This window comes from Mastomys coucha, unplaced genomic scaffold (genome assembly GCF_008632895.1).
Source record: "Mastomys coucha isolate ucsf_1 unplaced genomic scaffold, UCSF_Mcou_1 pScaffold20, whole genome shotgun sequence".
NCBI classification, from domain to species: Eukaryota; Metazoa; Chordata; class Mammalia; order Rodentia; family Muridae; genus Mastomys; species Mastomys coucha.
The window spans coordinates 42103020-42117698 of record NW_022196903.1 but is presented as its reverse complement, the minus strand read 5'-3'; the positions used below and the strand labels follow the sequence as shown (position 1 = coordinate 42117698).

General features: G+C 42.7%; 1 long non-coding RNA gene across 1 annotated transcript; it reads right to left on the bottom strand.

Annotated features, from left to right (window-relative positions):
• Window positions 1–5448: 5448 nt before the first annotated feature.
• LOC116098099 lies at window positions 5449–8078 on the bottom strand. Its single transcript, XR_004121693.1, has 2 exons — window positions 7968–8078; window positions 5449–7457 (listed from the first exon to the last, which is right to left on the bottom strand). It is a non-coding gene; the product is annotated as an uncharacterized LOC116098099 (long non-coding RNA).
• Between the last annotated feature and the right edge of the window lie 6601 nt (window positions 8079–14679).

Below are 14679 nucleotides of genomic sequence, written 5' to 3'. Positions count from 1 at the left end.
CTCCCAGAGATCAAGTACCCGTAGCTTCATGGACACCAGCACGCAAGTGTACAATCCTCATGTACATATCCCCCCACATAGTTAAAAATGATAAAAAAAAAATCTAAAACTGCCACAAACACCATTACATATACATAGATATGTGTATGTACAGGTGTATGCAAATATTTGTGATGGGGAATGTAGGTTAGTGGTAGAACATGTGCCTGTGCAAGGCCCTAGGTTTGACCTCCAGCTCTCCTTGACCCTGAATTTTTAGAAGTAGCTATAAGGAGGTATGGTTTGAGTAATCAGGGGCATCTCAGAAAAACACCAGGAGACCAGGAATTTCCTCAATAAGCTCAGGAACAGTGGAACTCTCCTGAAGGGAAAGGCTAATTAACATTCCTCAGATCACAGGGTGAGAAACTACCTGTGGGTGGAGACACATTCCTCAGGGTGAACCTTTGCTCATCTTCAAACAAGGGAAGTCCTTGCCACCTCTTTCCCTAAAGACCAATCAGTTTAAAAAGTCACACTGTTCTACCAATCACATTGTGTCTAATGGCTGCTGCCCTGAAAATTGTATAACAGCTCACCGAATAAGCTGTGCAGGGTCACCTCCTTTCCTTAGGTTCTGGGATGGCAAATAAATCCAAATTCAGCATCCCCCAGAAACTGCATGAAGCAGGCTTCAGTTTGTCAAGAAAAGCTATTACTTCCCTTAGCCACCCCAACAGCCAATGACCTCCAACAAGGGCATCTAGGTTCTGATGAACACAAAGAGGCCTGTAACAGCATGCTATATCCCAGGCTGTTTTGACACACATGTTCCCAAATCCTTACCCACACCACTCCCTGTCACCTTAAAACTGGCAAAGCATCCCTTGCCTTCTTGCTGTTCTCTCTGGCCCCTGGGAAACAGCCTGGCAGTTTGAATACCTAAAAAAAACTTTTCTTTCTACCCATGGAGTGATCTAGTTTACTGGTTTCATTGTACCCTCGCTCACAGTGTGCTTAGAGCACCATGAGCAATATTAAAAGTACATGAAGAACATTTCTGATACAAATGATACATGATTAGATATTAAGTTCATATAAGTCAATAATAAAAATAATAATAAATTCCAATAGAGAACCATTAAACACTTGAAATAAGCTACAATTGTACAGATATGAAGTGGCCCCTCATCTCTTAAAAACATATCTTAGTTTGGGTTTTATTACTGTGAAGAGACACCATGACCAAGGCAACTCTCATAAAGGACAATATTTAATTAGGGCTGGCTTACAGCTTAGAGTTTTAGTCCATTGTCACCATGGTGGGAGCATGGCGGCATGCAGGCAAACATGGTGCTGGAGGGATAGCTGAGAGTTCTACATCCAGATTGGCAGACAGCAGTAAGAGAGTGACCCTGGACCTAGTTTGACATCTGAGACCTCAAAAGTCCATCCCCCAGTGACACAGTTCCTCCAACAAAGCCACACATACTCCAGCAAGGCCACCTAAAATTGCCATTCCCTATGGGCCAATCCATTTTCTTTCAAACCAGCAGACATGCTCAACCTCACTGGTAGTGAAAAGGACTTATGGGTAAAATAATGAGATAGTTCTCTTCTGGAAAGTTGACAAGTAAAAAAGAACACCCCGACTCTCCCAGGACTGATGGTTTGGGAGGATAAGGCCAGTGGCCTGGCTGTGGCAGATGACTATGGAGTCTGTTAGGCAGGCAGGCAGCAAATTCCCAAATCGTAAAAATGTTTAATCCTTGGTTCGTGATATAGTGATGCTTAGACAAAAGCTCATTCTAGAATTATTTGTGGAAACAAAAAAAGAGTAACTATAGACTATGAACATATGCTTAAGAAGGAGACGTTTACAGACATTAAACTAATATTCTTAAAGTATATTGAAGTACCTAAAAAAATAAAACATCATATATTTGTTAAGTGAATAAAGTATTGTATATATTTAGGTATACCATATGCTCATTTTAAAAAAAATTAAATTACATTTATTTAATTTAGTATGTGGCACCATACATGTGCCACAGTGTTCAGGTAGGAGTTAGAGTACAATCTTCAGGGGCAGGTTCTCTTCTTCCATCATGTGGGTCCTAAGGATGGAAATTTAAGTAGTTAGGCTTGGCTGCAAGCACCTCTACCCACCTAGCCATGCTGCTGGAATGTTTAAAATTTTTAAAATTATATTTATTTATTTTCTGGCATCATATGTCTCAAAAATTGCCATATGTATATATGTATATGTACATATATATGTATGTATATGTATGTATACGTAGATGTACGTGTGGAGAGCAGTAGCTGTCTTTGCATCATAGCATGACATGATGGCTGGATAGTTCTATTGCTAAACTTATTTTGTTCCAATTTTTTTCTACAGGCATTCATTGCTTTCATAACCATAAGTAGATCTATTATATGTGCTATAAATATCATTACAGTGCTCTTTTGTTTCTGTTATTGTAGAAACACATCTTCTGTAAAGCCTCTGTGCCCGAGCTCAGGAGTTACTGTCCCTTTCTTGCCACATTTTTCAGACTGGGCAATTCCCCAGCACTGAGGTCTGCAGGCAGTGAGGCACCATACTGGGAGCAGTGTCTATGTCCTCCCTCTGGTCATTCAAACCAGTGGTTCTCAACTGGTGGGTCGCGTAAGATATCAGAAAACACAGATATGTACAAAAAGACTCATAACAGTAGCAAAATTTCAGTTATGAAGTAACAACGAAAATAAATTTATGCATGGGGTCACCACAACATGAGGAACTGTGTCCAATGGTCTCAGCATTAGGAAGGTTGAAAACCACTGCTTTAAAGCCTTCCCTTGTAGTTTTCATACATAGTTGGGATACAGGTTATCCAGTACTCAGAAGTGCGGGATTTATCTCATCGGCTTACTTCGCCATGATGACTTTGCATTTCTGTGGAGGAAGGTCATGCTCCGGTTGACCTAAGAACACACAGGAATGTCCCTCTAGCCTCCTCTCTGCGTGTGGCCAGTCACATCTCTAAATGCAAAGCAACAGCCGCTTGCCCTCCTTTAGGGAATGCTGCAGTGGTTTGTTAGTCAGACTGTGTGCTCTTTTTGCCCGGCTTAAGATTCTTATTCTCAGTTTAGTTATTGTGATTGAGGACCCCGAGTTGCTATGACATGCACTTGCGGGGATGGATACTGGTGCATACAAGGAAAAGGCCTTTGTATTAACATTTTCCTAGATAGGGAAAAAATTGTAGAGGTGAATGTTGCTGGATAAACACAGGACTTGCCCTGGAGGGAGTGAGGGGGTGGGGCTTGTGCAGTAAAGCTGGGAAGGGTATGGAAATCCATTGTTGCTTTGTTTTCCTAAAGCTTCCTCTTGAGAACCTAACCCTGGAAACTACCAGAAATAAACAAATCGTGGCTTAAATAATTAATTTCTATAATTGCTCTATTTTATTCATAGTTACTATAAGTTCTACTTAAAGATGATCATAGATCTGGGTGTATTTGAAAAACATGTTTTCATAGGGTTTGGAATTATTGGAGGTTTAAGGCATTTACTGGGGATCTCGGATATACCTCCTGTTCACTGTAGCTAAGGAGGGGACTATTACTGAGCAACTCTTCTGTCTCTTTAATCTGTGAGAGTTTCTTGTTTTATTGCAGTGTTACCCTGGGGAAAGCACAGAGCCCTCTGCTTAGCAATTGAAAGCTCAGCTTCATCAGCAGACAGAAGCCTTTCTCTGCTTTCAGTAAGGAGAGCAGTGCACACGGAGTAGCTTGACGTCAGCCATCCATTCTGTTCCCTCGCCTTTCCTTGTTCTTCAAAGAGTCCATAACAGACAGCTTGTGTTTTATAGTTTCTGAACACTGTTTTCATTATAATTACAACCACTTCTGTTGCTAAGTCACTGTGTGCCAGACAGGCCTTTCCCAAGTGGCACTTCTGACCCTCCGAAGGAACTTGTTTGTTTACAGAGCAGGAACTGGACTGGGCTGAGCCTGAAGTGCAAGGAATCTCCTGGTGGCTCCTGTCCAAATGTTGCACAGCAGGGGACAATTTGTCTCCCAACACAGTTCACATTACTAACCATTACTATTAAAATTGCAATTTCAAAAATTACTTTTATGGCATATCTTCCATGAACAATCAATGATTCAAAAGAACAGATATAGTACATATAATTACTTAGACATAAATGTACGTAAACATCATGTGATGATAGACAATAACAACACACATGTGGATAGTGTCCTAGTTAGGATTTGTATTTCTGTGCAGAGAAACCATAACCAAGGCAACTCTTATAAAGGAAAATATTTAGTTGGGGGCTGGCTTACACGTTCAAAGGTTTAGTCCATTATTATTATGGTGGCAAGCATGGTAGTGTGCAGGAGGACATGGTGCTGGAGAGGTAGCTGAGAGTCCTACATCTAGATCCACAGGCAGCAGGAAGAGAGAGCTACACTGGGCCTGTCTGGAGCTTCTGAAACCTCAAAGCCCACCCCCCTGTAACACTTTTCTTTCAACAAGGCCACACCTCCAGTAATGTCATTCTCCATGAGTCTATGGGAGCCATTTTTTTTCTTTCTTTCTTTTTCTTTTTTGGTTTTTCGAGACAGGGTTTCTCTGTGTAGCCTTGGCTGTCCTGGAACTGACTCTATAGACCAGGTTGGCCTTGAACTCAGAAATCTGCCTGTCTTTGCCTACCAAGTGCTGGGATTAAAGGCGTGTGCCACCACTGCCTGGCCTGTATGGGAGCCATTTTCATTCAAACCACCACAGATAGACACACAACCATTTAGTGAAGTAATAAAGTGAAAAATAGAGTTCTGGAGATGTAAAAATAAAGTAAAATAAGAGAGCCATATTCCAGCTCTTGAAAGCAGCAAGCAATGTGGATCAAAGTTTTACAGTAGCAAGCAGCCGCTTCAGACACTGAGAAGCTGTTAGCCAAGGACATGCTGTAAAAACAAAGTTCTGATGGTCAGAATGTTGAGACAGAATGACCAGGCCATTCTGACTAAGCTAAGTAAGGCCAAAACAAAAATAACTGGTGGTCGAAATGATGTTAAAGTCCACGAAAACAAGATTAGCAATTCTCGAAAGAACCCCACCCCTACCCCTCTTGTGGTGAATTTCGAAAAAGACCACAAACTGTCACCCTGACCTTGGTGCCAACAATCCCCCTACCACCTAGTTACTCAGCCCCTTCCCAGGGACTTTTCAAGGCCAGGTGCACAGCTGGATAGGGAAGTTGGCTGACTAAGCCAAGAACAGCCCCCTGAGTAAGCCAACCAATGCCTGATGAGATCCTTTGTCCTGTGTTCCACCAACCAGAGTAAGCCAGCTAGCCTTATAATCTGCCCTCTGTAAAGTATAAAAGCTGTGTGCTTTCTGTGTTCGAGGTTGAACCCCCCCTCGTGAGGGTGGGCAACTCCAAGTACGTGGATCAATAAACCTCATGTTATTGCAACGATCTATTGTCAATCTGTGTATTCTGGGTTTAGCCAAGTTTACAACAATAGAAAAGAATTGGGAAAAATTTATCTGCCAATGGATGATTCTCAAAAATCAGCCTCAAGAGAGAATTTCGGTGGGAAAAAAATTAAGCAAAACTAAAAAATAAGCAGACTCATCTATTTTATTAACCTGCTTATAACTGGGATATTTTCTTTCAAAACTTTTCAAGTTGCAATGCAAATACTAAAGTATTTGCATCACGGTCTACAGGCACATAGCAACCACCCTGACCAACCAAAGTTTAATTTTCACACCCCAAAGTACAAAATACTGCATTGCTATAAATGAATTTTGTCCTGAGGAGTGGAGGAGTCAAAATTGATCAGACTTATGTGAGTTTGTTCAGAGTTGTGCTACTCATGTTACTGTCATGACAGTAACACAGGGGATAACCCTGGGGTCAGCCCCAGGAGTGAACACCATACAGTACCCACTCAGACAGCCACAGCATATCAAGAGCTAGACATATCCTCTATCCAGTGACACTGGAGGATGTCACATGGTTTATATGGGACAAAGTACAAAAGGTAACATCAGAACTTTTACTTTTATATTCTTGTACCAAAGTAGGAGCCAATTTTTGAGCAAGATGCATAACACAGAACACTTGATGGCCCTTTGTTTGCACATCACTGAAGACTGGTACAGACAAGGCTTTGTTCTTTTCTTCTATTATTAGGAGACTGTGTACCAGTATATTTTCATTCCTTCCCTCCTTCTCTTCCTCCCTCCCTCCTTCCCTCCTTCCCTTCTTTCTTCCTTTTGAGATGGAAGGATATAACCTGTCTCTATCTCACTATGATCGAAAGGATGGCCCTAATCTCCTGACCCTTCTGACTATGCTGAGTCCTGGGATTACGGATGTTCCATGCCTAGCACATCTGTCTCTCTTGGTTCCAGTGGCAGCTCCAGGGATGGATCTGAGGATCATATTCAGCATATTGCAGTGCCTATATCTATTCTCCCCCATACTAAGGGGAGAAGCATCATTATTTACAATGTTGGATAAAATTTCAATAAGAAGTGGACAAGTAGGAGAGCCACATATGACCGGGATTCAAGTGTCCTAAGATTTGTTTTGCTTCCTGGGAAGCACCAATGGCATTGTGGAATGTATCTAATTACCTGTCCAAATGCTGAGTAAGCAAGAAGAAATACTTCCTAGGGATGATAGAATAGAGGAGAAAGTAACAGGATAGCTACAGAGAACCCTTATTCCTTGCTTTTGAAAGTGATATGATCAACAGCTTCATATACTATAGGCAGATAGATATTAAGTCTTAGTAAAGAATCTCCAGAGCCTGTATGTCTTTTTCTCATCTGCTCAGCACAATGACCTTGACTGGATCTGAGTCATGGTTCTGATATTGAGTTGTGCTTTTGTAGAACTTGGAACAAAGAGCACAAGGAATCTGCCTTACTGCTTCTGTGTAGGTTAGATTTTGAAAATCTACTCTAGTAGGGGTTCTTAAATGCTTCAACCCACCGAACAAAGGTAGGGGAGAAAGATGGTTAATAGGACAAGGAGGATGTGGACCTGTTTAGAAGTAGTGCTTTGGTGGCAATTCCAGTCTTTGTTTTTAGGATATCAGCAGTCCAGTTCAAAACATCCAACATGATCAGTAACAATAGTCCAGTCCAATGAGCAAACACCAAACATGAATTAATAGCAGCTGCTCAATTCAGAAGAAACTGGGAGGCTCTGCCGCATTGGCATGAGTCCAGGAGGCAGCAAGGAGTAGCCAGAATATCACAAGATGTTCTTTGGGATGTTTCTTTTTAGGAAGTCATGACCATCAAAGATCAGTGAAGAGCAGCAAAGCATTGCAAGGCGAACCAGTACAAGAGTGTCCTCTCACTTTTTATTGGGTTCCATTTATACATTTTTCCAAGCACCATATGTCCTCTCACGTGTCTGCTTTAGCAAAAACATCCTCTCATAAGACAGCTTCTAGAAAAAAAAATCACATGACATGACTGAATCTCAAAGGAACCAGAAATTTCCACTTCACAACTGCATGTGACTCTAGAAGTTTCCTCAAACAAAATGTTTAATTTGAGAAGATGTCAAACAATCTCTCAAAGTGGTACAGAGGCTGTTCATCACATACACATCACCACACAATGGAGACAGACCACTTGGCAGGCAGAGTCAATCACAAAAGCAATTCTTTTCCTCTTACTGCTTTGTTGAGTTTTGGTATAAAAGCTATGCTGACCTCATATGTAAAAAATGAGCCAGATTTAAAGCAAACAAATGAAATCATTTTTAGGACAGGAGCGATGGCTTAACCATTAAAGGCTAGGCTAAACACCCTTACCCCAAATACCATCTATATAATTTATTCTCTTCTGTACAAATAAGAACATATTGATTTCCATATTTCTTTTCTAAAGAATCTGGTTTAGGGTCATTTGGATAATTGTTAGCATGGCCAGAGAACCTGAAAGCCTTACTTACCTACCCTGCAGATAAGTGTTGTTCTCAATATTCTCTCTCTCCATTGTAGCTGCCTGTAGCCACACACATGAATGGGTCTTCTGGAATGGGAATCAGGGCCTGAAAAATTAAGGGTACCGGAATGCGGGAAAAGGTTTGAAAAAATGAGACTGGGACACGGTGTGCTTTCAGTCTGCCATCATTATTCAGCTCTCTTTGTTACAAGCAGGTAGGTAGGTAGAACAAAACCCCTCCTCCAAGTCTGTCAGCAACTCTTGGCCCAATCAGCAGCTTCATCTTCAGTCTCTGGAGGCAGGACTTCCGGCCTAACAAGCACTGGGAGAGAGGCGGGGCTATTAGCAGGAGGTTGGAGAGAGGTGTGGCTATTTGCAGGAGCTTAGAGAAAGGCGTGGCTATTTGTGGCTAGGCAGGGTCTGACAGAACCAGCTCTCAGCTGGAGTTGAGTCACACTCTATATCTGTAATTATGGCACAATGTTATGAATACAGCACACAGAAAGAAGTGAACTTAAACCTTGAGCACTGAGCTTGGTTGGTTTGAATTCAGCTTCATTTTAACTTCCAGGTTGGTTCCTTCTAGAATGATTGACTTTGCAAAATTAAAGACAAGCTCTCTTTGTACTTTCCCTGCACTAAGGAGAGTTTCAGGGCTTTTCATCTGCCCATCTTTTAAACATTTTTGCACTTTCCACCCCTCATCCTTTTTTCTGGTCTTGACAGAAGGCAGGAGGGAGTGAATTCAAGGTGTTCCTTTTTTTTTTTTTTTTTTTTTTTTTAAATACTTATCCACATTTCTGGTTTTCACTTAAAATTGTATATATCTTCTAGCCAGAAATCATCCCTAAGTCTTTAAAATGGCCATGTCTTGGCGCTTCTTTTTGTTTAATAGGTGTGAGTAACTTTGAAGATACCTCTTGTAAGCAGACAGTTCTCTTTATTAAGTGGCTAAGAAGAAAATGTACGCACACGACATTCACACACACACACACAAATTCATGTACATATGTACCTACACATGTCCAATCTCTTTTCAGATTCCCAGGACAGGGTGCTAATCCAAGAGCTCATATCCACACTACAGGCAGCACAGTTGGGTTTCCTTTTCCTACTGTAGATCTTTAGCTTGATTCACATCCAGGTTCTGTTCTCACTTTCTCTGTACCTCCCCCCTCCCATTCATTCCATCAGAACCTCTGCTTGTACAGGACACCCCTGCACAGGACACCCCCTGCATAGGATACCCCCTGCACAGGACACCCCTGCACAGGACATCCCCTGCACAGGACACCCCTGCACAGGACACCCCTGCACAGGACACCCCCTGCACAGGACACCCCTGCACAGGACACCCCCTGCACAGGACACCCCCTGTATAGGACACCCCCTGCTGTTTGCACAGCACCCACTTTAAGTTTGACTTGGAGAACTTCCTTGTTCATTCTTATAGACATGGTGGATTTTCCTTCTCTTTCCTCGACAGCTACTCAAGTCTACTTTCTTTACAACCCCTGCCTTATCATGCTATCTCTCAGAGCCGCTTTTCTGCTCCTAATTCTTCAGTGACACATCACTGCCTTTATCTGACCCCTTGTAATCGCCACAGCTCTCTCTTATGATGATGTGGTGTCTACATAATTCTTCCTCCTCCCATCTGTTTTTGTCTTTAGACCTCACTTGTGATAGGTACTGGGTATTAAAAGGTGATGTACAATAATTTCATAGGTAAAGAGCATTATTCTCCTTATGAGAAACATGTAGGGTACTAGATCTTGCTTATGACATGAGCTTTTGAATTTTAGTTTCACAATGTTTTGACCAGTTCTCAAATGTTTCTGGCCCTTTATCTCAAAATAAACTATGTGAGGGGGAGTGGCTAGCCATGTCTCTCCCTGTCAGCTTGAATCTGCACATCTTACAAGTTGGCTTGTTTAACTCATTACTACTTTCTCAAATGCAAACTCTCCCGAAGTTCATTGTTTCAGTCCTAAAGCCAGTAGACTTCTCTGGTACATAGAATTTTAAAATTGAAATATTTTATGTAATATTTGTACAACTGTTTCTTTCCAATTTGCCCCCTATCCTCCCTTTCCCACCCAACTTTATCCTCTCTGTTTCTGTGTGTCTCTTTTTTTAAGTACCCACTGAATCTATTAGCACGGCCTGTACATGCATGGGTATAAGACCATCTACTGAAGCATGGGCAGTGTCTCAGAGGCTACAACTCTGAAGAAAACGTTCCCTCTCCCAGTACCCATCAACTACCAATAGTTCCTCAGATAGGGGTGGGGCATCCATGTTGAGATTTTGGTTTGTTTGATTTGTATATGAAGTCCCAGCTACTGGCACATGCTATTCCTTTAGTAGCCTTTTAAGTCCTAATGTATTTTCAATATGATGATGGACATTAGTATTGATTATCAAACTGAAAAAATCTAGAATTGTCTAGGAGACAGCCTTTGGGTATATCTGTGAAGGATTGTTAAGATTTGGTTAATTGAGGTGATTGTCTACCCTAGAGTTGGGAAGAGGACCAGCACTGAATGAAGGGGAGAACGTGAGCTGTGCACTAGTATTCATTACTCTCTGTTCCCTGACTGCAGATACGTATGAGCAGCATCCTCAAGCTCCTGCTGTCGTGTCTTCCTATCACTATGGACTGTCTCCCCTATAACTGTGAGCCAAAATAAACCCTTCCTTCCTTCCTTAATGCATCTGTCAGGCATCTTACCACAGCAGTGAGACAAGTAACTGAGGCACAAAGAAAAGGCAATGTCTTTGCTAGTCAGGTCAGTGACCATGAGTGTGTGCTTCGGGTTGATGCCAACTTACTCATCAGCTGCCTTCATCTTCTATGAATAGTTCCTTTTCTGAGGGCTTGACTCCTCTTGTGGAGAAGTAGACAGGTGCACTTTGCGTTGCCTGCCTCTGAATCTCTGTGACCTGGAATAGCATCGAGCATGCTGTCCATTTTAAATATTTATGGAATGAGCAAATCAACAATTGATGAAACTCCACAGTCCCTACGTTGTCCTGAGGCACCTGTCACTTTATGGTCTTTAAAGGGGCTGAGGAGATGAATAGCAGGTGAGCCAGCTTCTTTCATTCTCTAAGATGGTTCCTAACTCTCTAAGATGGTTTGATTTACAGCTTAGCTTACCACCTGAGCCTAGGAATTTTTTTTTTTTTTGACCCTATCTCTTACTCTCAGGCCACCTAGGTGTGGTTCTGACTGTCCAGTATGGGGGAGGGTTCCGTTCAAGACAGGGTTTCTCTGTGTAGGCGTGGCTATCCTGAAACACTCTCTATAGACAAGGCTGGCCTCAAACTCAAGAGATAATGCCTTCCTCTGCCTGGATTGCTATGATTAAAGGTGTGAACCATCACTGCCAGCTCACAACACAGGCTTTAAAAGGCAGAAACCACATCCTGGCATCTTGATAGGCAGCTGCAGGGAGGGTTGCAAAAGCAAAGAGTTTTAACAGAATCAAAGATAAGCAGTTAGCTGGAGGGAGTTTCTGCACAAACAGGAAGTTTAACAGAAGCTAAGTTAGCTAGGAGCTCCTGACCTTGGTTCCTAGAATAGAGTTGAGTTGTTTTCCATGGGATTCTCCATCAAAGAGATCAGATTCTATTTAAGCCTGAAATGGCCTCAGAAAGAATATAAGATGGGGGAACCACTGTACTGCATTGCCCCATCACATGGTGATTCAAACTTAAGTCCTCATGCTTGCTAGACAACTGCTTTACCCACTGAGAGTTCTCTGCAGCACCTAGGAACATATTCATATCCTATCTTTAAAGGGCTGATGGGCTGAATTCTGGGAAGATGTGGAGTAAAAAATGGGGTCCTGCATCCACTAAGGGCTAGAGCTGTTGGTCAAGGTGGGACTCGGGAAGTATGATGCTCGTACCTTAGAGAACCAGCCGCCGGGAGGGCATTGGATTGTGAGAAGCCATGGGATCCTGCTCCAGGGGCAAGGAAAAGGGAAAATCTGGGGTCCCCGAGGAATTGCTGGTATCTGGCTTCGACTCTTGGGCACCACAGACGCCACTGGGCACCATGGAAGAGCCGATTCTAGGGTCCCTGGGCCACACAAAGGCCAGGGATGTCAGGTTCTCACTCTCGAACACTCCAGGTTAGATGCACTGATCATTTGTGGAAGACCTGCTCCATTGATCCAGCACAGTGGGTTCTGATGAGCAGAGACAGTCCATGGTTTTAAGGCATTTATTGTAGAAAGGCAGAGAGGGGGAGAAGTGTAGAGAAGTAGAGGCCAGCCATGGCTACTTGGAGAGAGGGGAGAAGAGAATGGGAAGAGAAGGAGCAAGCGGGTAAGAGAAGCAAGAGAGTAAGAGAGCAAGAGAGCGAGGAGGGGGCAAGCAGCTCCTTTTATAGTGGGCTGGCTACCTTGCTGTTGCCAGGTAACTGTGGGGAGGAGCATACCTGGCTGTTGTCAGTTAACTGTGGGGGGTGGAGTCCAGACAGAATACCAGGAGCTTGGGGCATCGCCTACATGACTGATGGCCATAGAATTATGGAGCTGGGGCCTCATGTCAGAAGCCTATGTCTGGGAGCATGGCAAATGGGCTTCCGTCCCTTGCAGATTAATCTGCTGGGTCTCCGGGGTTCAGGCTGCCTGCCTTTCCTGGTCCCACAGGAAGGAGGGCAATTGGTACTCATAGCTTGCAATTGTTGGAAACCGAATTCGAGAAAACCATAGTGGCTCTTCTGAGAAAAGAGCCTCACTCATAATGTGCATAGGGAGTCAAGGTGAATGGGAAATGCAAAGACAGCAGCACACAAGCCTGGTCTTAAGTCCGTGATAGTGCTGCAAGACAGAAGTGGCATTTGTTGTTGTTAAAGACCAAGGGATGAACATTTTAGACATTGTGGGTGCATTCTCAACGCTCAACTATGAAAAAAGGAACAAATCAGAAAATGGGTGAAAGCATGAGTCTGGGGCATCAAGAGGAGGCTGGGGGGGCAGCACTTGGGAGGGCAACAGAACACATGAGATGAAAGGGGAAGGGAAGTTACTAGGGGTAGAAAGCAGGGGTAAGGAAACTGAGCGGTAGCAGGAGTGAATTTGGTCTGAACTGAACATGCACAGACATTTTTCTTTGTTGATACTGCTTTTACATAGCATTTACCTTATATTAGGTATTAAAAATAAAGGAAAATGGGCAAAGGGCATATACAGATATTTCACTGAAATTGATACAGATGACAAATAAATGCCTGCAGAAGGTGTTTGATATCACCAGCCAAAGCATTATATCAACTAGAAAGAGAGTTTACTATACACCCATCATAATGGCCAAAACAGACACCCCAATCAACCAACAGCCAACCGAACAGACAAACGTGGTGGTGAGGACATGGAGAAAGAGACACTTTCAAACATTCCTCAGAGCCATGTAGATGTCACAGCTACTCTGGAAAACACAAACAACTCCCTCTAAAAGTAAACATGTATTTACCGTATGGCCGCAAGTAATACACTCTTGCTCTTTTTTTCCCCCAAGATAAAATAAAACTGATCTTTGCACATACACACAACTTTATGTGAAAATTTAAAGCAGATCTAACTATACTTGTCCCAAACTGTATACAACACATAAATCTCTTAATATATATATATATATATATATATATATATATATATATGTATATATAAATATAGTTGTGTGTATATAGTTAAACACACTATGATACATGCATTGTCTGGAATACTACTTAGCAATAAAAATGAGTAAGCTAGTGATTCATACAACAATTCAGATGGATCTCAGAAGGATCATTCTGAATAAAACCCACTGAGTCCCAGATGATACATACCCGGTTGCTTCCATTGATAAAACCTTGAAAAGGTAAAATTATAGAGTTTAGACACTAATGATCCTCATTGACTCTTAGAGGTTAAGGGCAAAGAGGAAGGTCACAGTGGCGCTCAAGGATTCATTGGAATGCTCTGTATCCTGGCTGAGGCAATGGCCGCATAGATCTACACACGTGATAAAATTGCAGAAATTAAATACACACAAGCAAATGAGTGCTAGTAAAAGTGGTGAACTCTGCATGACTCGGATGCCAGTTTCCTGGTTGTGATATGCGCTATAGCGGCTAAAGATGCTGCTGCGTGTGAACAGTGAAGGGCGGATGGAGTCTGTTAAATCTCACAGCTGCACGTGAGCAGCTAGTTGTTTCCAAAGGTTTAAAAATGTTCCACATTAACCTATGATTAAACACAGAAACAAAAGTCAGACTCAGCCTTCCTGGCTTCAGAGCAAATTCCTTTGTTTTGATAAAGATTTTTTAACCAAAGTCAAACCAAACCAAACTAAATCGAAGTCAGATACAATGCTAAATGTAATTTCAGTTTCAGAGAAAGATGCTTGTAAGGATGTGAGGCCCGAGCTCACATGGGAAAGGAAGAGGGCCAAGGAAAGCTGGGAGTTTGAAGAGCTTGTGAGGAGCTGTAGGCAGGTACGTTATCCCTTATTTCCCAGCCAGCACACAGGCTGTTAAGTAGGCATCTGCTGACAGAGACGCACAGACACAGGCACAGGCATAGGCACAGGCACAGACACAGACACACAGACACAGACACAGACACACAGACACAGGCACAGGCACACAGACACAGACACAGGCACACAGACACAGGCACAGACACAGGCACAGGCACAGACACAGACACAGGCACAGGCAC